This window comes from Oryctolagus cuniculus, chromosome 1, assembly GCF_964237555.1.
Source record: "Oryctolagus cuniculus chromosome 1, mOryCun1.1, whole genome shotgun sequence".
Lineage (NCBI taxonomy): Eukaryota > Metazoa > Chordata > Mammalia > Lagomorpha > Leporidae > Oryctolagus > Oryctolagus cuniculus.
The window spans coordinates 232414372-232436817 of record NC_091432.1 but is presented as its reverse complement, the minus strand read 5'-3'; the positions used below and the strand labels follow the sequence as shown (position 1 = coordinate 232436817).

At 68.6% G+C, this 22446-nt stretch overlaps 2 long non-coding RNA genes across 3 annotated transcripts; one reads left to right on the top strand and one right to left on the bottom strand.

Moving 5' to 3' along the window:
• Positions 1-4832: 4832 nt before the first annotated feature.
• LOC138845383 (uncharacterized) lies at positions 4833-14617 on the bottom strand. 2 transcript variants are annotated; one of them, XR_011382448.1, is made up of 2 exons: positions 12747-14617; positions 4833-6905 (listed from the first exon to the last, which is right to left on the bottom strand). It is a non-coding gene; the product is annotated as an uncharacterized lncRNA (long non-coding RNA). The 2 variants fall into 2 exon arrangements; XR_011382446.1 differs by lacking the exon at positions 12747-14617 and adding an exon at positions 7718-7855.
• Positions 7897-10303, top strand: LOC138845387 (uncharacterized). The gene is made up of 3 exons (XR_011382453.1): positions 7897-8032; positions 8140-8266; positions 10148-10303. It is a non-coding gene; the product is annotated as an uncharacterized lncRNA (long non-coding RNA).
• Positions 14618-22446: the final 7829 nt, after the last annotated feature.

Here is a 22446-nt window from a genome sequence, read left to right as displayed (position 1 = left end):
CCCTCCATCCGCTGGTTCACTCCCCAGAGGACGGCGAGGGTCAGGGCTGGGCCAGGAGCCCCCTCCTGGTCTCTCGTGGGTGCAGGGGCCCACGGGCCGCCCTGTGCTGCTTTCCCAGGCGCGTGAGCAGGGAGCCAGATCGGAAGCAGACGTGAACTTGAACTAGGCGTCCAGTGAGGGTTGTCAGCATCGCAAGTGGCTGCCTCGGCGCCGCGAACGCTGGCCCGCTTTAGTTAACGAACACAGCTGTGGCCCGGTGCCCTGGGGGGTTACTGCATCAACATCCAAATTTGGGGGCACACAAGCCAGCCCCTGGTGTGCAGGGAAGAGCAAGCCAGGCGTGCTGGGCGGACTCGGCTGCCCAGGGGCCCCAGCTCTTGCCAAGCCTGGGTGGCAAGCCTCGCCGGGGCGTCCCCACCGCTTGGCCTGGGTCACCGCCTTCCCGTCGCCTGTCCCGAGAGCAGGCGCTTTGTTCTTGTCCCGGCTGCCTGTTTCTGGCAGTTTCCATGGTCGGACGGCACCCAGCTGTGTTGTGTGAGACACCCGGTGCCCCCACTGGGTAACCAGAACCGGGTGTGCCACGCCCAGGCTTGGTGCAGCTGCCCTGGGGGCCGCCCCTGCCCACCGCCCGGCTCCGGGCGCCATCTGTGTCCTGGGATCCAGGCGAAGGCACAGCCCCTGCGTAGGACGCAGCAACTAGAGAGGCAGGAGCCAGAGCCCGGCCGGAGCACAGCTGAGCTTTTAAAGCCTCTTTGGGCACTGGCGGGTGGGTCCCACTGCTCACCTGTCACTGGTCGGCGAGGCCACGTGACCGCCGCTTGTGGGCGTGGCCCGTGCTCCCAGGGCAGAGATTGGCTGGCTAAGGGTCACTGTCAGGCTCTGTGCCAGCCACTGCACACTCTGAGCCCATTTGACAGGTGAGAAAACTGAGGCTTTGTCTGCTTGTTTCAGCAGGGCAGGGGGCTCAGTCCCGAGGCTGGAGGGCCAGGCTACGTGCCACCCACATGCCCGTGTACTGGGAGTCGGATCCCTGTGCACAGGAGCAGGTGCATGGTGGAATACTACGCAGCCATGAAGAAGGAGCAGAATCAGCTGCCCAGCTGGATGTACACCCAAAGGTCACACCAGCAGTGCTTACAAGCGTTTGTCCTCACGGAGAGACCCCAGCCTCGCCTCAGACAGAGGCAGGGGGCTCCCTCTCCCGGCACCTTTCTCCCTGTCTTCCCCGGCTCGGGCACTGCCAGTGTGGCTCAGTGACTCCCTAGGCCGGGACAGGAGGGGTTCCGAGCTGAACCACGCACAGCCCCGGCCTTGAGAGGCCTGGAGTCCACGGAGCAGGCTCGAGCCGTGGCCTTGACCCGGGGGAGGGCACCTCCGTGGGACAAGGCCCCCCACAGCAGGGGCCGGGGCCAGCACACTTGGTCTCGTCCTTGGGGTCTGCACCCCAACCCCAGAGCCCCTACAGGGATGGCGGCTCGTCCCCAGTTTTCCCCAAGCACAGCAGAGACCAGAGGCGGGGCCGAGCCCGGCACTCGCCCCTCCCCGTGGGGAGGGCACGGGGGGCAGGTCGGGGGAGGACTCGCGGCCCAGGGCCAGTGGGCGCCCGCTGTCCGCCTCCCCCTCGACCGGCTCTGCCCCGTGTGACCTTGCCAGGCCGCTGCTGGTTTCTGCACAGGGAGGGGTGGTCCCGGGGGCGCCCCCACCCGGGCAGCCCCAAGTTCTCAGGCTTCCTCCGTGGAGGCCAGGAGGGGCCGGTGGTGTCCCTCGGGGCTGGCACGATTTGGGGGGCTGGGGCTGCTTTCGGGGGTGAAAGCTTGGAGCGAGGGGAGCCCTCCCCTCCCCGGCGCCCCCACCCAGCCTCCGTCTCTGCCGCCCTGAGCCCTGCCGGCCCCCTCGCCTCTGGCTGGGGGGACACCCCCTCCCGGCCTGCCCAGCCCCTGCCCGAGTTGTGGGGGGGGGAGGACGGAGCCGGCGGGCGGAGGCTCGAGAGGGAGCAAAATGCAAATGTTTTTATCCTCCTTTCTTTTAAATGCTGAAACCAGCCTTGACAGCCTCGGAAAATAAATGGCACCGACTCGCTGGGATTTCAAATTCCGTGATTAAGGGGCTGAAGCAAACACTCGCTCCCGCCCTCCCGCCCGCCGCCCTCCCTCCGCGGCTGATAGCGGCTGGCGGGCCGGGACAGCTCTCTGCCAGGCTGCCGGGAGCTCGAGCCGCGGCCTCCCGCCCGGCCCAGCCGCCGCTCCGGCTGCTTATCAGGAGCGCTCACGCCGCAGCGCCGAAGCCGCTTTAAATCCCGCCGGCCCCCTCCTCGCGAGCCTGCACGCCGCGCGCTCACCCCCCCACGCATGCGTGCTCACACACACACACGCACACACACACACAGCCCTGCAGCCCACAGGCACACGCGTGCTCACCCGTGCACATGCACGCCCCACACGGGTGCCTGTGTGCGGCAGCACAATGCACGCTTGCACACACGTGTGTGCACACACGAGACACGTGCACATGCGTGCACGCATCGACACACAGGAACCGTGCACGTGGTCAAGTGCAGCTCCGGGGTCTCTCTGGGAGCCAGAGGACAGGAAGGTTGTGCAAAGTCGAGGGCCCGGTGTGGGGGGCGGGGAGGGGCTGGGAGAGGAGGGGCAGAGGCACCCGCAGGTGGCCCGGCGGGGGGGGGGCAGCTGTGGACAGCTGCAAGCAGAGTCCAGCCCCGCCTCCACCCAGCCCCCGCCTCTGCTGCCCCAGGAGCACCGTGCGCAGGCACAGGACGGCGTCCGGCAACCTCACGCGTGGGAAGGCTGCTACCCGGCCCGCTCTTACCCGGGACAGGTTCATGGGGGCTCGACCGCGGCGGGCAGAACCCACTCCCGCCCGGGCTGCTGTGTGGACACTGCTGATGGGCAGACAGTGGCAGGTGCCAGCTGGGGCAGCGCCCCTGCCCGGGGCGTGGGGGACTTGGCACCTGGTGAGCGGTGTGGCCACCAGCACGGGGGCAGGGGGCAGGGGTCAGGGGGCAGGGCAGCACTGAGGGGGGAGACGCAGGGAGCGCCAGACAGTGAGGGGGCGGGGACGCACAGGGAGCACAGCCCGCCTCCGTGCCCCCAGGTCGCAGGTCCCCCCACCATCCGCCTCCCTCCGCACCCCTGTAGCTGCCCCAGCAGTCGGGAGGGTGGACGGGCGACGCTGGTCCTGCTGGTCGAGCCCCTCTGTGCTCCCCAGGGCTCACTCTGCAAGCAGGAGTGGGGGGGCGTTGCTGGGCCCCCCGCCTGCTGCAGCCTGGGGCCGGCCGTGCCCAGCCTGGAGCCTCTGCCCCTGCCTACACGCCCCAGGGAGGCCGCACTGCACTCAGACCCATTTCACAGACAAGAAACACTGAGGCTCAGAAGAGAGCGAGTGACTTGGTGAGATCTCCTGGCTGGGGAGGGGCCAGGGCCAGGGCCAGGGTTCCCGGGAGGCGGAGCTGGGGGAGGGGCACCTGGACTTGCATCTGTGTCCGCTCCTCCTCCTGACCGGCTCCCACCACACAGCGCAGCTCGGAGGTCAAGTGCGAACCAGGACTCCCTCATGGCTGGACGCTGCCCGCTCTGGTGGGCGACCCCCCTCCGGAGGTGGGGGCCCTGGAACCCAGAGAGGGGACGGGACGCCCCCGCAGCCGCACAGCAGGGCGCTGCCGGCTCCCCACAGCGCCCGCCGGGCCGCCGCCGGCACCCGCTTGGGGAACATCTGGGCCAAGCAAGCGGGCCCGGACCTCACAGCGCAGCCGCGTCCGGGGCTGCCCCAGCCGCTGTCTCCCGGGCCTTCGTCTGAGACCTGGACCCCGGCTGGGCACGAGGCTGGGCACGAGGCTGGGCACGGGCGGCCCCAGGCTGCAGCGCGCGGGGACCCAGGCCTGGGGCCCAGCAACGCCCCCCCCCCCACTCCTGCTTGCAGAAGTGAGCCCTGGGAGCACAGAGAACCATGGGAGGCCCAGACCCGGGGTACGGACAGAGCTCGGAGCCCGTGAGGCTGCCTGGGAGACGCTAGGGGGGACTCGAAGCTCCTTGACTTTCTAGAAAACTCTCCGTGTGGCTCTCACGTGGCGCAGCCCCTCTCCTCTGTCATAGGACACAGGAAATGCAAACACTGGGTCTGCCGGCTTCCCTTGCAGCTAGGAGTGGGCATGTGACCCAGCTCTGGCCAGCGCCGTGGAGGCGGAAGACCTGGACTAAGGCTGATTTTCTTCCCCTTTCTCTGAGTTCTAAGGCAGAAGTTTCAAGGAAAATATGCCACACTCCTTCCCCACCCCCACTTCTTACCTGGAATGCAGATGTGATGGCTGGAGGAAGGCAGCCCTCTTATGACTGACCAGGCTGGGTGACCACCCCCCCAGGGCTGACAGAGCAGGGAGATGTGGTGCCTGGATCTTTGGTAACTCTGGCACTGAGGCTGCCACAGCCCTGGGCCACCTCTGTGTGCACACAGACAGGAGCTTCTCTGCTGACACTAGGCTCGGTGGGATCGTATGTTGTTTGCTGGGACCCCTAGCAGATGGCCCAGACTTGGGGCCCGAGAGGGGACCCTGGAGCCCACAGACCCCAGCTTGAACATGGTGGAGACCCAGCAGATCGGCCCCAAGGGTTGGCGGGCACCGATGGCACTGCAGCCCCGGCCCGAGCTCCAGCACTGCACGCGGGACCCGAGCCCAGGGCTCGGCTGAGAAACCCGCCCCAGCGCCCGGCAGGCCACCGCGCGGGGCTGCGCGGCCGTTCTAAGATCTGTCCTTCATGCCTTTTGGGTTTTTAAAATGTAATTTATTTCATGGAATGAAGTGACAGTTGATGATGGGATTTTTAATGCATTTTTGGTTGAGTTTTTGCAAACATCCTTCCCTAGCAGAACGCCAGGCTGGCACGGCCAGGACCGGTCCCTGGGCTGCCTCCCAAGGGGCACTGCGGCCGGCAGCGTGTGCCAGGGTCCTGCGCCTCCAGCGCTCTCGGGCTCAGCCGGGACGGAGGCTGCGGAGGGGCGTGGCCGGGGCTGCGTGGGGGGGCCGTTCCACGCCTGCCCTGTGCCCCCCCACCCTCACCCCACCCTCTGAGATGCCCCGGGGGGGCCGGAGACGGCTTGTTGCAGCTCTGGGAGGTGCGGCCCCCAGCACGCCCTGTGCCCGCGCTCCCGGCTCAGGCCAGCGGACAGGCCAGCGGCTTGGCGGGTGCCCACTGGGGGCAGCACCTTCAGCCCTGCTGTACGCCAGCCCCACGAGCCCAGAGGCGGCCAGGGATAACCGGGGCTCACGGCGGGGGGGGTCCTTGCGAAAGACCCAGGAGCCCTGGCTTCCCCGACAGAGGCTGGAGAGGGGACGGAGGCCGCACGGGGCAGCTGCTCCCTGGGGAGCTGGAAGCCGCCGCCCACACCACACGCCCCTGCAGCTGAAAGGGCGGGAAGGAGCCGCCTGGCGGGGCAGAGGGCGGCGGGGCACGGAGCTTGGCCGAGGCCCACGCGCTGCCCCGCGGAGCCGGGGAGGTGGCCTCTGGGGCTCACTGCATGATCCGCAGGAGGGCCACCCACGGGTGCCGCGGGCCCCAGGGCCCTGGGGTTGCCCCTGCCGCGTGCCCCTGCGAGGGAGCGCCCCGGGCGGCCCCGCCCTGCCTGCTTGTAGAAGGTGCGGCTGGGGAGGCGCTGGGCTCGCGCCACCTCGCGCCTCCTCGCGCCCAGCATGGCCCGCTCTGGGCCTCAGCCTCCGCTGTGGCGGGCGGACGACGCCCGGTCCGGCCGCGAGGTTTCCTGCCGGCCTGAGCACCGGCGCGGGGAAGCAGCATGGCCGGCCGGTTCGAGAGACGGCTGGTTCCTTCCAGAAGTTTCCTCACGAGGCCCCTGGGAGACGCAGCCCGAGCTGTCCGTGTCCAGGGGTGCGGGATGCGCTCGCACGCACGACGGGGGATTGATTTTATGACGCAAGGAGCCGAGGCCACGCCGCGGTCAGAGCCTCGGAGGCTGCGGCAGGGAAGGGCAGGGCCCTGCAGGACCACCCGGAGGGGGCTCAAGGGAGAGAGGGCGCGACAGCCGGGGCGTGGCTGGGGCTGGGGCTGGGGCTGTGGGCGGCGGTGATGCGGGCTGGGGGGAAGCAGCCAGGCTGTGCCAGTTCCCCGGCTGCCTCCCCGCCTCCCCCGCAGCTGTGGTCCCCGCAGGGCCCGGTCCCCCGTGCGGACCCCTGGGCCCAGATCCGCTCCTGGAGCGAGGACCACGGTACCTGGCAGACGCCATAACCAAACACGCGCTCACTCGGCGGCTCCCCGGCCATGGAGGGCAGGCTTCGCCCCCGGTGAACTTGGCTGCGGGGTTTTCCCATGTGTCACTCTTCCAGGCTCCCAGGGCCGTGACCGGGACCAGAGGGGGTCGGGGCTCCCGGGCTCACTGGCGCGGCTGTCTTCCGGTGTGCGGCCACAGGCTGGCATCCGGGCGGGGAACCTGAAGTCCGGGCAGGCGTCCACCTGGGACCGAGCCCTCCGCTGCCACTCATCCAGGAGCTCCCTGGCGGCACACATCTGTTCCCGCGCACCCCCAGCCCCCAGCCCCCAGGACCAGTGCAGGGAAGGCTCAGTGGGAGCCGTGCCAGTGTAGACGGCACGGGGCAGCCGCTGCCACTGTGCAGGGCTGCGTGGGGGAGGGCCGTGGGCTCCGGCAGTGTAGGCTGGGCACACAGTAGGTGCCTCCGCAGTGACCTCCCACCTTCCTCCCCGGCCCTGGCCGCAGCCGCCTGCCCCTCCCCGGGGTGGGAAGTAGGTGAGCCCAGCCAGGGGCTGGAGGCGGCGGCTGGAGTCCAGGCACGTCCTCATACCAATTAAGGCAGCTCCGGCGCACGGGGGGCCTGGGCCGGCATTTATCAGCCCGCCGGGAGGGGCCGGCAAGCTGTCCTGGGGCTGACGGATTAGACAGCGGACAATTAGGCTGCGGGCGGCGCACGGCCTCCCTCCCCCTCTCCCTCCCTCTCTCCTCTCTCTCTCTCTCTCTGGCTCAGGCACACACACACTCACACACAGGCACACAAACCCACACACATCCCTTTATCAGCCTGCAGGGCCCAGCGACAGAGCCCAGCCCCCTCCCTGGGCAGGCACAACACGGGCTCAGAGTCCCCATCTGCCCAGCCGAGCCCCCTGTGTCCAGCTGAGCCCCCACGAGGATCAGGGCTCGAGATCAGGGCTTGGTCTCCTGGCGTCCGTGGGTGGGCGTGAGCCCGGGATGCCAGGCGGAGCAGGCGCCTCCGGCCGTGAGCAGCGCAGGTCTGAGCTGCCCGCCAGGGCTTCGTCCCCCCCCCCGCCCCGCCCCGCCGCGCCCCGCCGCGAGCTTTGGCTGCCCAGGTCCAGGAGGAGGAAGGTGTTGAGGCCAGGGCAGGGGCTCGGCGGGGCTCCTAACAGCCGCAGAAACAGGCTTCTGGTTCTAGAATGTTCTGAAGGGCAGTGCTCAGGAGAGGAGCCTGTCTGGGGAAGTGCAGCCGGCCGGGCGGCTCCGGCCAGGGCTGCGGATCGGGTCCTGCGCTCCGCTCTGCTGGGTCTCAGATGCGGGGCCCCCGCGAGGTCCCAGGTGCCCGTGCTGGGCCCGCGCCCGTTCCCAGGCTGCCTGCCCTGGCAGATGGTACCGTCGGGGGTCCCAGTCCTGCCCAGGAGCCAGACCCAGCCTCCCCTCCCCCTCCTAGGAGCATCTACACCCCCACCCGGGCCCCGCCACCGACCTGACAGCGCATGCTGTCTTCCTGCTCCCTGTCCGTGCCGAGCGGGGTGGGTGTCACCTGAGACCCCCAGTCCTCACTCCCCACCCTCGGTGGCTCCCACGGGCCGGGGCGAAGGCCCAGCTCCCGGCTGCAGCGTCCAGGTCCAGTGCGCCTGCCCTCCCGCGTGGCCCGGCTCCACCCCTCCTCCCAGCCCAGCGGCCTTGTGGATCCCTTCGGTCTCCTGGTCAGGGTTGCCCCCCCGCCGCCCCGTCCACAGGAACAGGGTCGGGGGAGCAAGGACAAGGACGTGCGGGACCGACCGTGCACACCTGCACGGTGAGTGGGGCCAGGGCGGCGCCCTCCGCGGGCCCCCCCCACCCCGTTCTCACGCCGCCTCTGACTGAGCTTCCGTGACACTTCTTCCCCGGCCCTGGACTGCCCAGGCGGGCCGGGCCCCTCCTCCGGACGCCGCGCAGACAAGATGGCCGGTTAAGCCGTCGGCTTCCCAGACCGGGACGAGGGCGTCCGGGCCTGCTCGGGTCACGGCAGCTCGGCACCGGCTCAGTGCGGGTCTGTCTCCCAAATCAGTGAGCCCATGAATGAACAATGGTGGTGTGGTAGACGCTGGGGGGGTGGAGGCAGCCCGGCAGGGAGCCACACCGGGCCCCTGGCCACCTCACTGCCACCGCCTCATCACCAGGCACTCACCCACCCCCAGCACCCACCCGCCTCACTGCACCCAGCGCCCCCATCACCCACCCACCCAGCACCCATCCACCTCACTGCACCCATCATCACCCACCCCCAGCACCCACCCACCCAGCACCCACCCAGCACCCACCCACCTCACTGCACCCAGCACCCCCATCACCCACCCACCCAGCACCCACCCACCACTGCACCCATCATCAACCAGCACCCAGCACCCATCCACCTCACTGCGCCCATCATCACCCAGCACCCCCATCACCCACCCAGCCAGCACCCACCCACCTCACTGCACCCAGCACCCAGCACCCCATCACCCACCCACCCAGCACCCACCCACCTCACTGCACCCATCATCACCCAGCACCCAGCACCCCCATCACCCACCCACCCAGCACCCACCCACCTCACTGCGCCCAGCACCCTCCATCACCCACCCACCCAGCACCCACCCACCTCACTGCGCCCATTATCACCCACCCCCATCACCCACCCACCCAGCACCCACCCACCTCACTGTGCCCATCATCACCCAGCACCCCCCATCACCTACCCAGCACCCCACCTCACTGCACCCATCATCACCCACTCCCAGCACCCACCCCACCTCACTGCGCCCATCACCCACCCCCAACACCCACCCCACCTCACTGCGCCCATCATCACCCAGCACCCAGTACCCCCATCACCCACCCACCCAGCACCCATCCACCTCACTGCGCCCATCATCACCCAGCACCCCCATCACCCACCCAGCCAGCACCCACCCACCTCACTGCACCCATCATCACCCAGCACCCAGCACCCCCCATCACCCACCCACCCAGCACCCACCCACCCAGCACCCACCCACCTCACTGCACCCATCATCACCCAGTACCCCCATCACCCACCCACCCAGCACCCACCCACCTCACTGCACCCAGCACCCTCCATCACCCACCCACCCAGCACCCACCCACCTCACTGTGCCTATCATCACCCAGCACCCCCATCACCCACCCAACCAGCACCCACCCATCTCACTGTGCCCATCATCACCCACCCCCAACACCCACCCCACCTCACTGCACCCATCATCACCCAGCACCCCCATCACCCACCCACACAGCACCCACCCACCTCACTGCACCCAGCACCCCCATCACCCACCCACCCAGCACCCACCCATCTCACTGCGCCCATCATCACCCACCCCCATCACCCACCCACACAGCACCCACCCACCTCACTGCACCCAGCACCCCCATCACCCACCCACCCAGCACCCACCCATCTCACTGCGCCCATCATCACCCACCCCCATCACCCACCCACACAGCACCCACCCACCTCACTGCACCCATCATCACCCACTCCCAACACCCACCCCACATCCCAGCACCCCCCATCACCCACCCACACAGCACCCACCCCATCTCACTGCGCCCATCATCACCCAGCACCCCCATCACCCACCCACCAGCACCCACCCACCTCACTGCGCCCATCATCACCCAGCACCCCCCATCACCCACCCACCCAGCACCCACCCACCTCACTGCGCCCATCATCACCCAGTACCCCCCATCACCTTCCCAGCACCCCACCTCACTGCACCCATCATCACTCAGCACCCCCCAGCACCCCCCCAGCACCCACCCACCTCACTGCGCCCATCATCACCCACTCCCAACACCTCCATCAGCTCCCCCCCACCTCTGTGGGTCCCTGACTGAGACCCCTCCTCTCCGGCCCTCACAGCCAGCAAGGCCGGAGCTGTGCGGGCCCGGATGGCGGATGTCTTCCTCGCTTGGTCACAACGCGCTATGCACACATCGCCAGCCCCAAATATGGAACCTCCACAAAGCCCCTTATTAAGAAATTGGTCAATTTCCTGCTAATTAAAATAAATACCGTGCCACATTAAAGGCCAATTAATTTTCAGAGCTGCCAGAAAACACGCCTGGAGAATGTACAGCCCCCGCCCCCCCCCAGAAGGGGGTGGAGCTCTGGATCCCACCCACACCGCGGGGTGGGGGTGGGGAGGCCCGACCCGGGACAGGGCGTGGGAGGGGCCTCCCTGGCTCGGGGCACTGTGTCCCTGCTGGCTCAGTGACCAGACAGCCTCGGCAGCCCCTGGCCGCAGGGGCCCTCGTCCCCATTTTGCGGCTGGACAGGCTGAGGCCTGGAGCTGCCAAGGCCCTGGCCTGAGTCTCCGCCTCCAGGGGCAGCGCAGGGATCTCCCGGCAACAACAGGGCAGGGGACTCGGTGCCCCGCACACAGCCGGGGCCAACAACCGGCCTTGCCCAAGGCGCGGCACCTGTGCCCTGACCACAGTGGGAGGGAGCCAGGAGGCCGGGCGGCCCAGCCATCGTCACCTCACCTGGAGGCTCAGAGGGGCCCGCCCGCCCCGGGTGACGCAGCCTGGGCCTGCCGTCAGCACCAGGGGTCCCCAGAGCCCTCACTGCTCAGCCCCCGGGGCCTGGGGGCTGGCATCGCCGCATCCCACCAGCAGGAGCAGGACAGGGAGCCCCTGCTGCCTGGTCGCGAGGGGTCCAGGGCCCCGGCCAGAATGCAGGGAGAGCGGTGGGGAGAGGGGCCCAGCCAGCGCAGCCCAGAGCCCCTGCCAGCCTGGCTCGCCACTGCAGACAGCCTGAGGGGTGGCGCGGAGGCACCCTGGTGCTGGCAGCCTCTGGGAACCCAGGCCACCTCACAGCCTTCCTCAGCCCAGGCCAAGGTGCGCGGTGGACAGGGGTGAGGGGGAGCGAGGGCGGGTTGTTGGGGGCCCCGTGCCTCCCTGTGGTGGTGAGCTCTGAGTTGGAGGCCCGAGGGGTTCACAGAAGCCTCCCAGAGAGGCGCCCAGGCAGCCTGCTCTGGGGGATGGAGGATGGGGGATGGGGGATGGAGGATGGGGGAGGGGGATGGGGATGGGGGATGGAGATGGGGAATGGAGGATGGAGGAGGGGGATGGGGGATGGAGGATGGAGGGTGGGGGATGGAGGATGGGGATGGGGGATGGAGGATGGGGGATGGAGGGTGGGGGATGGGGGATGGAGGATGGAGGATGGGGGATGGCGATGGGGATGGGGGTGGGGGATGGAGGATGGGGGATGGGGATGCAGGGTGGGGGATGGGGGATGGAGGATAGGGGATGGGGGATGGAGGATGGGGGATGGAGGATAGAGGATGGGGGATGGGGGATGCAGGGTGGGGTATGGGGGATGGAGGATAGGGGATGGGGGATGGAGGATGGGGGATGGGGGATGGAAGGTGGGGGATGGGGATGGGGATGGAGGATGGGGATGGGGGATGGAGGGTGGAGGGTGGGGGATGGAGGATAGAGGATGGGGATGGGGATGGGGGATGGAGGGTGGGGGATGGGGGATGGAGGATGGGGGTGGGGGATGGGGGATGGGGGATGGAGGATAGGGGATGGGGGATGGGGTATAGAGGATGGGGGATGGGGGATGGAGGATGGGGGATGGGGGTGGGGGATGGGAGATGGAGGATGGGGGATGGGGGTGGGGGATGGGGGATGGAGGATGGGGGATGGAGGGTGGGGGTTGGGGGATGGGGGATGGGGTGGGGGATGGGGGATCGGGGGTGGAGGATGGGGGATGGAGGATGGGGGATGGAGGGTGGGGGTGGGGGATGGGGGATGAGGATGGGGATGCAGGAGCAGCGGGGCGGGGGTCGGGGGCGGGCTGTGGCGGGGTGGCTGCCCGTAGGCCGCATCGGAGCGTGTGGGGTCAAGCCCCCGCTCTGCTCGGCTCCAGCCTCCTCTACTGTGCACCCCGAGACGGCGGCTCCGGCTCAGGCTCCTGCGTTCCTGCCGCCCGCGCGGGGGACGGGGAGGGAGCTCCGGTCCGGCCCAGTCCGCTGTTGTGGGCGTTTGGGGAGGGAACCAGCAGACGGGAGAGCTCTGTCGTCTGCTTTCCAAATACGGTAAGTAAATGAACATGTGGGGGAATCAGAGTTCTAGCTGTTATTGGGTTATTATGATTATTTTTTAAAGACGTATTATTTAAAAGACAGAGTTACAGAGAGGGAGAGGGAGAGAGAGGTCTTCCATCCGCTGGTTCACTCCCCAAATGGCTGCAGCGGCCGGGCTGGGCCAGGAGGAAGTGAGGAGCCTGGAGCTCCATCCGGGTCTCCCACACGGACGCAGGGACCCAGGGTCCAGGAGAACAAGGCGCGGGGCGGGGGCAGCAGAGCAGCAGGGGGGGACGGAGCTGGGGCGGCAGGAGAGGCAGACCCGGCTTCCCACCCCACCGCGGTCTCAGTCACACGGCCACCCTGCTCCCTGGCGTGGCCGGCGCCGTGCCCAGCCCTTCTCACCGGAGCGCCCACAGCACTCACATCCCGCGTGGGCACTGGTTCGGGTCCCAGCTGCTCCACTTCCACGGTCAGGCAGGTGACGGTGGCCAGTCTGGGGCTTGGACCCTGGCCCCACTCTCACCTCCCTCTGAGCTCCGGGAGCCGTGAGAGGCGGGGGTGGGAAGTAGCCTCGGAGCCCGAACCCCCAAGTCAGGAGCGGAGAAGCCGGGTTTGGTGGGTGTGATACCGGGTCTCCGCCCTTGTCCAGCCCGCCGCTGAACACTGGTCCGGCCTCCGGCCTCTGCCCAGCCCGGTCCTTGGCTCCACCCTCAGGGCTGGGGCCGTCGCTGTCGGGGCACCGGGCAGGGCAGCAGCCTCAGCCTCTCCAAGCGACCCTGCCCCGTGTAACCCGCTCTCTGACCTTCCCTGCTCAGGGATGGCGCCGGGGTGCACCTGGCAGAGGCTGGGTGACCCTGGGGAAGCCCCAGTAGGGGTGAGGCCATGGGCTCTTACACAGGCTCAAGGCCACGTGTCCGCGGACTGCCACGCACTTTCACAACTGCACCTCGGTCCAGCCCAGGCAGGCCGCCCTGTCCTGCTGCAGCTCCACCTAAAAGCACAGCAAGGGGCCGGCGCTGTGGCATAGCCGCGCCAGCCGCCGCCTGCCACGCTGGCATCCCACATGTGCACAGGTTTGAGTCCCGGCTGCTCCACTTCTAATCCAGCTCCCTAATGCACCTGGAAACGCAGCGGAAGATGGCCCAAGGGCTTGGCCTCTGCACCCACGTGGGGACCCGGATGAAGCTCCTGGCTCCCGGCTTTGGCCTGGCCCAGCCCTGGCCGTTGCGGCCATCTGGGGAGTGAGCCAGCGGATGGAAAACCTCTCTCCCTCTCTCTCCTTCGCCGTCTCTGTAGATCCCTCTCTCTCCGTTAACTCTGCCTTTCAAATAAATAAATACATCTTAAAAACAAAAAACACCCAGTGAGACCCGGAGTCCCGTGTCAGCACCCCTGCCTCACAGAGGGGTAAAACAAGGCGGGCACAGCTCAGCGGCAGTCCCAAGGTCACCAGCGGTGGCCCAGTCACAAGGGACTCCCTTCCTGTTCACTGCTGAGGTCAGCAAGTGCCTTGGCTTATGCGCCCCTCCCCGTGCGGGTGGCAGACATTACTAATGGATCACAGCACTCTTTCTCTCTGAGACAGGTGCAGCCTCGGAATCTCCTCCACGTAGCTGCCACCAGGCGTGGAGGGGGCAGAAGGGACGCTGTTCACCCCCCAGCCCAGGGTCCCGGTGTCTCCTGTAGCTGCCCCAGCGCCTGGCCCAGGCCCTTGGCCCCCACTCCCATGGGTGGGATTTCTCCAGGGAGCTTGTCCTGGCCCTGACACCCAAGGACGTGGCCAGACAGCACCAAACATGCTGGGGCCTTGGCCCGGGACACCCTGGACCCCTTCTGTTCCTGAGTGGTCAGTCCAGGGATTCCGTCGGCAGCCTGAGCACACAGGCCCGGCACTCCTGGCTGCTTATTAGGGCCGTTCTCAGCAGGCGTGGGGAGCCCCGAGCAGACGATGGACAGCCACTGTGGCGCGGGGGGCTAAGCTACACCTCTCAGGACATCCACACCCCACACCCGAGAGCCTGGGTGGTGTCCCACTCCTCTGCCTGAGACCCGCCCGGCTCCCCGCTAACGCACCTGCGAGGCGGCAGCTGATGGCCTCAGCAGATGGGCCCCCCACCTCGCAGGAGGCCCGGATGGAGCTCCTGGCTCCCGGCTTCAGCCCCTCGGGGGAGGCCCAGCTGTCATGGGCATCTGGGGAGTGGACCAAAGGTGGGAGATCTCTCTCTCCCTCTCTCTCTCACTCTGCCTTTCCAATACATACATAAATATTTAAAAAAAAAAAGAAAAAAGAAAAGATGGGTGCTCAGCCAGCTCTGGGGGGGGGAGGGCGGGGAGGCGGAGGGGGGCACATGGGGTGGGGGGGCAGACAGGAAGCGCGCAGGCAGTGGCCGTGCCTTGCACCAGAGGCGCCCGGTGACTCAGCCTCGGATGCAGGAAGACTGTGTAGGCGACGGAGACGAGTGTGGGCGGCCCTCCCGGCCCCCCCAGCTGCACCTGGCCCCTGGCCTCAGCCTCCACGGCCAGCTTCATTAGGGACCCATTAGCCCAGTGTCTTCCAGACCTGCACAGGGCTAATGACGCCGCCGCTGCAGGCTTGGGGGAGGGCCTCCGAGGGGCTGCGGGGGGAGGGCCGGGAGCCCGGGGTCACCGCAGGTCTTCAGAGCGGTTGGGGCCTGCCAAGCTTAATCCCAGTCCCTCTGGTTAACTGGCTGTGTGGCCTTGGGCAAGCTACTGCCCTCTTCCGAGCCGTGGCTTTGTGGCAGGTCACAGGGGAGAGAGGCGCCTGTGTGAGCCAATGTGTGGCCCCAGGAGCGCCATGGCAACCCGTCACGTGCCCAAGGACCTGCTGGGAGTCAGGCCGGGCACGGCACCCACGCTCACGGGACAGGCAGGTGCCGGGACCCCCTCTATGTCACGGGTGAGGACACTGGGGACACAGGGCAATCCAAGTGCTCGGCCAAGGCCGCCATGCAAACGCAAGGGGTGGCCAGCACAGTGGGGCCACCTCCTGCCTGGCTCCTGGGGGGGGGGCAGAGCTGCAGGGGGCCGTCTCCCAACCGCTCCTTGAAGTGACAGCGCCGGGAGTCACGGGCCAGGGTGGGGGTGATTTACGGCTCCCAGCGCCATCCGGACTCAGCGCATCCGCCGGGTATGCTAGGGACCTGGGCCCTCCAGTGTGGACGACGGGAGAGATGAGGGGGAGGGTCCAATCGCTGTGAGCCACCCGGGTGATTGCAGAGGCCACGTGGGACCCCTGGCTCTCCTCAAGCCCCCGTGACCCCCACCAATCTTGGAAGAGTCCGGAAGGGCCGGACCCAAGGGTTGGAACACAAAGGGAGGCTGTGGTCCGAGCCGCTGGGTGGGCAGGGGCTGGGCAGGAGGACAGTGACACAGCCGCCCCGAGCTCGGTCCCGTCTGCACGGTTTTCAAGCTTGCATGAGCTGGTGTGGCACCTGGCACCAACCTGCCCATCCGCGGTGGCTGTGCTGCTCATCCCCACTGGCCAGACAGGAAGACTGAGGCCTGAGGAAGGGCACGCGGCTTGCTTCAGCTGGGGGGGGGGGCTGAGCCCGCACCAGGCTCCGCCTCTCCCGACCCCAGTTCTGCAGTGGCCAGCCTGAGCCCCCCCCCCCCCCCCCGGCCCGGGTCGCACCAGGCGGTGCGGTGAAGCCCCTCCAGCCCCCCATAACAGCTTCCGCTCCTGTGCACCTGCTGCCACCAGGCCCCTGGCGAGCGCCTTCCCGCCTCCCGCCCTCAAGGACCGGGCACGAGCTGGGAGGCGGCACGGCTTTGTCCCCACTGCTGGAGAGCCGGGCCGGCCCCAGGACGGTCAGGCCCGGAAGCGGCCGATCTCAGGACGAGAAGGGACTTCTCCACGCCAGCAGCGGCCCCAGGTCCCTCCTCCCGGCCTCACCTCCTGCTCCAGGAAGCGAGGGACAAACACAACACCAGGACGGCCTCGCCGCACCCCGACCTCAGCACACCGTGCCAGCCCCCTCTCCCTGCCCTGGGCAAAGACGGGCCAGCGGGGTGTGCGTGGGGGCCGCCGGCCCTCCAATCACAAAAGCCTCTCCCCTCCCTGGGCGGCTCCGTCTGCTTCTCTCCTGGACAGCGTAGCAGGGACACAGGGCCGGGGAGGTGACAGCTGTCCTGCCCAGGGGAGAGAGGTCCCCAGCTCTTGGCCGGAACCTGCTGCGGGCCAGACCCCGGGGCGCAGCCGCCGCCCACCGCCACCCCGCCAGCAGTGCCAGATGGGCCGGCGCTGGCTCCCAGCCTGCAGCCCGCGGCCACAGGCCCCGTGACCCGTCCCCTGGGGCCCGCTGTCCTGGCAATCCGGGGTGACCCTTCCCCCTCCCCCCACAAAGCGCTGACCTCTGACCCTTATTCAAAACAAGCCAAACAAACCCTGGAGGGAAGAGCCCTCTGCACACACGGGCTCAGGCCCTCGCAGCCTGCCCCCACCGCAGCCGGTGGAGAGGACTTTGCGTGAGACTCCGGCTTCCCGCACGTCTCGGGGCGCGGGGGCCCTGCTCTTTGCGGCCCGGATCCCGGAGGGCTGGACACGCGGGACGACAGGGCCACTCTCCCGCTCCCCAGGGCTGGGCTCCGGGCCTGTGGCTCCGGAAACGTCCCGGACCCCCGTGCCTGCGCCCCCGCCACGAACAAAGGCGGGGTCGCCTTCCACGGGCAAACAATGAACGGTCTCGCTGGCTTTTTGGCTTTTTTCTCTTGCACCCCCGCCCACCTCCCGGTAGCCGGGGAGGACCTGAGGCGGGCAGTTGTCGGGGAGAAAGGGTCGGGGGGGGGGGGAGCCCCCGGGGGGCTGCGGCGAGGCGCCCCCCGCGCCGCCCGCGCGCCCCCGGCCCCGCCGCGCATGCGCGAGCCCGGGCGCAGGAGGCCGCGGCCGCCCGCGCAGCCTCGCTCGGGCCCGGTCTCCGTGGCAACGGGCTCGCGGGGGGAGGGGCCGCGCGGCGCGGCGGCTGCTATTTCTGCCGCTTCCTGTTCCTCGCGGCCACGTCGCCATGGCAACGGGGCTCCTCGGCGCGGCCGCGTCCCGGCTCGGCGGGCGCGCGTGACCCCGGCCGCTCGCGCCCCCGCGTCTCTCGCTCGGCCGCGGGTGCCCCCCGCGCGCCCCGGCGTCGTCCTCCGCCCGCGCCCGGGCTGCGGACCCCGCGCGTGACCGGTGTCCCCCCACCCCACCCCGGTCCTCTCGCCCCCGCCCCCGCCCGCTCCCCGGTGCCCGGAGGGAGGAGGGAGCAGGCAGATGGACGGGGGACGCTGCTTAAAAAACACTGCCGCCGTTTCCGCTGCGACCGCGTGGACGCGGAGTCGTTCTGCCGGCGTTTGCGGGCGGCCTCCCGGGAGCTCGCCCCGGGCCGTCCCGCGTCTGCCCGCCCCTGCCCGCGCCGGGCCGGGGTCCCGCTGACGCCCGGAGCCCAGCACTGAAGGAAAAAGGCCACAAAATAAATAAATAAATAAATAAACAACAGGGACGATGACTTCATCCGCTGCAGGCCTCGGCTGGCGTGGGCCCGGTTCCCGGGGACCGTGCTGGAAACAGCCGCGCGGAACCGGTCCAGAGCCTGCAAGGGCGGAACCGGTCCAGAGCCTGCAAGGGCGGAACCGGTCCAGAGCCTGCAAGGCCGGACCCCGCGCGCCGCCAGCCCGGTCGCCCCGGCGCGACCCCGCGGTTCCTCCTCCACCCCCACGACCCCAGACTCGCACTCCCGGGAGCCTGGGGGCCCCTCTGCCAGGCGCCAGCAGGGCCAAGCCAGCCCAGGCGGTGGGAGACCGCCCTGGTGGGACCGGGCCAAGGTGGCCGGGGCGGTATTCTGCAGCCCCGCGGGAACCCTGCCCTGGGGGTGATGTGGGGTCAGATGGGCCTGACCAGGCCCCCACGCCAGGCTCCTGCGTGCGTGCGAATCCGTCCTGCGTCCCCCACGCGCCCTCCCAAGCCCTTGAGCGTCTGTTAACCGAAATGCAGTCAGGCTGCTCCAGACAGAGACGCAGGAGGGCAGCGCCAGAGAAAGAGGCCGTGGGCTGGCACCGGTGAAACAGATTCTTAAAAATGTTGACGAAGCAGCAGCTCCCGCCTGCAGCGGGACCCCCCACCCGCGGGGGAGGGGGCTAGCGCGGTCCCTGGGGGACCTCTGCCCATCTCTGGCCTGGCTGACCAACAAGGGCTATCGCGGTGCCGGGACCCCTCGGCAGCCCCTCGAGGCCCCGCGGGCCGGGCCGGTTCCCGGCTAAGGCCCCTGGGCCAGGGCTGTCCCCGCAAGACAAAGCCGTCCTCAGCTCTGTGGCTGGCACCCCGCAGCTCTCAAGGAGCCCACGCTGGACGCATGGACCCTAAGTCCAGGTTTTGAGGATGGACAGAGGCCTCTCCGACCCTCAGGGTGCCCCTGCAGCGGCTGGGTGCCAGCCAGCCTGTGGTGTGCGCAGGCGCGGCTCCCTCCGCGCTGCCGGCGGCGATGGCGACCCTGATGCTGTCCCCCCAGAGGTGTCCTGCCCCGCCCCATCCCTGGAGATCTGCTTTGGGGAAAGGCGCCTCACCAGAGGCACACAATACAACTTCCGATGAGGCCATCCTGGGGGGCCTCCGTACCGTCACAGGCAAGCGCAGGCCGCCTTCCGGGAGCTGGAAGACACCGTGTTCAGACTCCGCGTGTGCAGGACCGTGGATCGGTGCTGACGCAAGCCAGAGTGGGGTTGGCGCCTGCTACCCCAGCTCCCCGCGGGGCTGATGCGCTGGGGAGGCTGCGTTGGGTTGGGGAGACAGTGAGGATGGTGGCGGTGACGGCAGGGATGGCGGTGGTGGTAGGGAGTGGTGGTGCTGACGCTGGCGCTGGGTGCACACATTGGCCGGAGCTGCCTCTGAGTCCCAAAGGCCCAGAGCCAAAGCCAAGGTGTCAGTAGGCAGTGCCCCCTGAGGGCCCCGGGGAAGGGAGCTTTCTGGCCTCTCTGGCCTCCTGTCGACCCAGACGTCTGCGTCCCGGTGTGTGGTCACATTCCTGCTGCCCCTGGCCCTCTGTCTGTGGCCCGCGGCTGTCCCCGCCCTGGCGTCCGCACTGCTCTCCCTCTGCCCGTCTCTGTTCAGACACCCCCTTGTAAGGACGCCAGGCTCACGGGATGGGGCCTCCCGAAGACTCGATTGAACGCGAGTCCCTCTGGGGAGGCCCCATTTCTGCGTCAGACCAGCTTCTGAAAGCCAGGACTTGACCCTGCCCTCTAAGGGAGACACCCCATCCCGTGAGCACGCTGCACTGGGGGTGCCGGGACCAGGGCTGTGGGCACGGAGATCAGAGCCGGCACCCGGGACCCTGCAGGCAGCACGTAGGGCACAAGGCGCTCGGGAGGGCACGAGACCGCTATGCGGTGAGAGAGGGCTCGGAAGATCGGCGGAAGGAGACCCTGCGAGAAGACCCCGGACGCCATCGCCGGAGCCCGACCCCCTCGCTGGAGCCCGGCCGCTCCGGCTGTGAGCCCCAGAGCAAGCCCTGTGGCCTCCCGAGGCCTCCGAGGGACTGACCGCCCGGGAGTTCTCGTGGTGTGGGAGTGGGCCCAGGTCCGGCCGGGTGGGCGCACCCCTGCGTTGAGTGGCGGGCGAGGGAGGCGGGGGGGGGGGCAGGTTTGGGTGCAGGCGCTCTCGCCACTGCCTCCCTCCGCACCTGCCTTTTCCCTGTCACGTGCGGGCACTTGCTATTTTTATACACAGCCAAGTCAGTGCCTGTGTCCGGGCCCCTCCCAGCTGCAGAGAGCCCTCCCCCGGAGTGGGGACCGTGGCTTGCGCGGCGCTGAGTCGCCCAGGGCCTGGCCTGCTCCGCCACGTGGGCCCAGTGAGTGGGGACGGGGTTAAAAGGACAGCAAGCCCCTCCCCCTCTGTCCATCCCTGTACAGCGGTGACAAGGTGCGGGTGGCCACCTGTGTCGCCCCCAGACCCTGGGACCCGCGAGGCAGCCAGCCTGGCCTCTCTCCCGGAGCCCCTGCCCGGTAACCATGGCAGCCGCAGACCGAGCCCCCAGGCCGGAGGACAGCCCACTGGTCTCTGCTCTGGGCGGAGCCAGGCAGGGTCAGGCCTGTGTGTGTTGTGGCTGTTTTCCTGTTAGACATAATCACGTTAGCTCCCTCCCCCATCGATCTTTCTCCGGCTTCCACAGAGCAATAATGATGGCATTCATTCGTTCACCTGCCACCTGCTCTTGCCACGCACTGGGAGGCTCAATGCCCCCTGTGCTCCAGGGAGCCGGGCTGGGGGCAGGGGCGGGGGCGATGACGCTGGGGGAGCCAGGGAGTGGGCCCCCGAGGAGAGCTGGGGCAGGGGCCGTGCGGGGCGGCTCGTGGGGACCGACAGCCAGGACCTGGACAGGTTATATGGGGAGGCCCCGTGACGCTCACAGCTGCGCGCTTAGGTGTCGGATCCTGTCCCGCCGTCTCTCAATTCACATTTCAGGAGGCGGCCTCCGCACTGTTCGCGCGCCCATTTCATAGATGAGGGAACTGAGGCCGCCCAGCAAACCCAGGCAGGCTCCCTCCCCAGCTCGTCCTCGCGCTAGGTCAGTAGGTCACCGTCTGCTGTGCCCGCCCCTGGCTTAGTGTGCCGTGCACCCTGTACCCCGGGCCGCGCTCTCAGCTCCGGAACACGGAGATTCTGTCACGCTGGAGTTGTGCAGGCACAGCCCAGGCCATGGCAAGACAGCTGGGCCCAGCCCGCGCCAGGCTAACCTGCCCCAGAGCGGCTGAAGCAGGGGGCGGGGCTTGGGCACAGAATGTTTTGGTGGGGGAGGGGGAGAGGAGGGACAGGTTGAGAGTTCCAGGGCGGGGCCGGGGACAAAGCCCGCAGAACCCAGCCACAAAGCAGGCAGAACAAGGCTGCAGGCCCACGTGGCAGAGCGAGGGCTGTGGTCCCCGAGGCTTCCACAAGGACGTGAGGTAGCAGTGACCGGCCGTGCTGGTTTGTCCGCGTCCCTGTCCCCCGCCTCGCCAGGCAAGCAGGAGAAAGGTTGCGAAGGCCCCTCCCCCTTCCTCTGTGGACTTGAACCCAGGGCAGACCTCCTTCAAGGAGCTGCCCGGCAGGTGGGCCAGACTGAAGGCGCGCAGACAGGCGGAGGGACAGGTGCGGTGAGGAGGGCGCAGGTGCTGCCCGCGCCTCGGGGACCCGGCCTTGTTGGACACCCTGTAGTCTCAGGGGCTCTCGGGCCCACCTGGTCCCCAGCTCACGGAGGTGCAGCAGGTGCGGCGGCTTGGCCGACTGTCCCCAGCCTCACCCAGCAGCTCCTGCCGGTTCTGCACTCACTGGCCCTGTTCCACCGTGGGGGGGGGGGGGCAGGCTCCAGGGACCCCAGGACAAGCTCCGGGAGCGCAGCCAGGACACCAGCTCTGGGCAGGGGACACTCAGCTGCCATGGGCAGAGTGGCGGGGCCCCAGGTGTCTGACTCACTACGGGGGGGGGGTGTCCCACTGGCTCCTATAGGCAGCTGCACCGGCTCCATGTTAGGGAGAGAAACAGGTTCAGTCACCCCAGAGCTGGTGAGCGCAGGCAGGACCAGAACCCAGGGCTGCTGGGGTCCACGGCCCCCTCAGCTCCTGGAGAACAGGAGAGAAGAGTCGGGGGAGGGGCAGGGGTCCGGGGACTGGGGAGGTGGTGCCAGCCCCGGCGTGGACGGTCCGTCCCCTCTGTGGCCCCCACAGTGGCACAGATGCAGGCCCTGTCCAGAAGCTCTGGCCCTCTGGGGCTGTCGCTTGTCCCTGAGAATCCGCAGCTGCAGGGTAGCACGGGGAGGGTTAGGCCACTGCCCAGGACACCTGTGTCCTATCGCTGATCGCTGGTTCGAGTCCTGGCTGCTCCACTTCTGACCCAGTGTCCAGCTGCTGCGCCCGGGAAGGCAGCAGAGGATGGCCCAAGTGCTTGGGGCCCTGCACCCGCGTGGGGGCCCGGAGGAAGCTCCTGGCTCGGCCTGGTCCAGCCAGCCTCTGCGGCCATGTGTGGAGTGAGCCAGCAGACGCAGATTCCGCCTCTCTCTGAAATAAATAAATGTTGAAGCATAAAACAGAGAATTACAGCACTGCAGCTCCAAGGGGCTTCTTACCCAGCCCGGGGCCCTCATCCTGGCAGTGACTCTGGGGG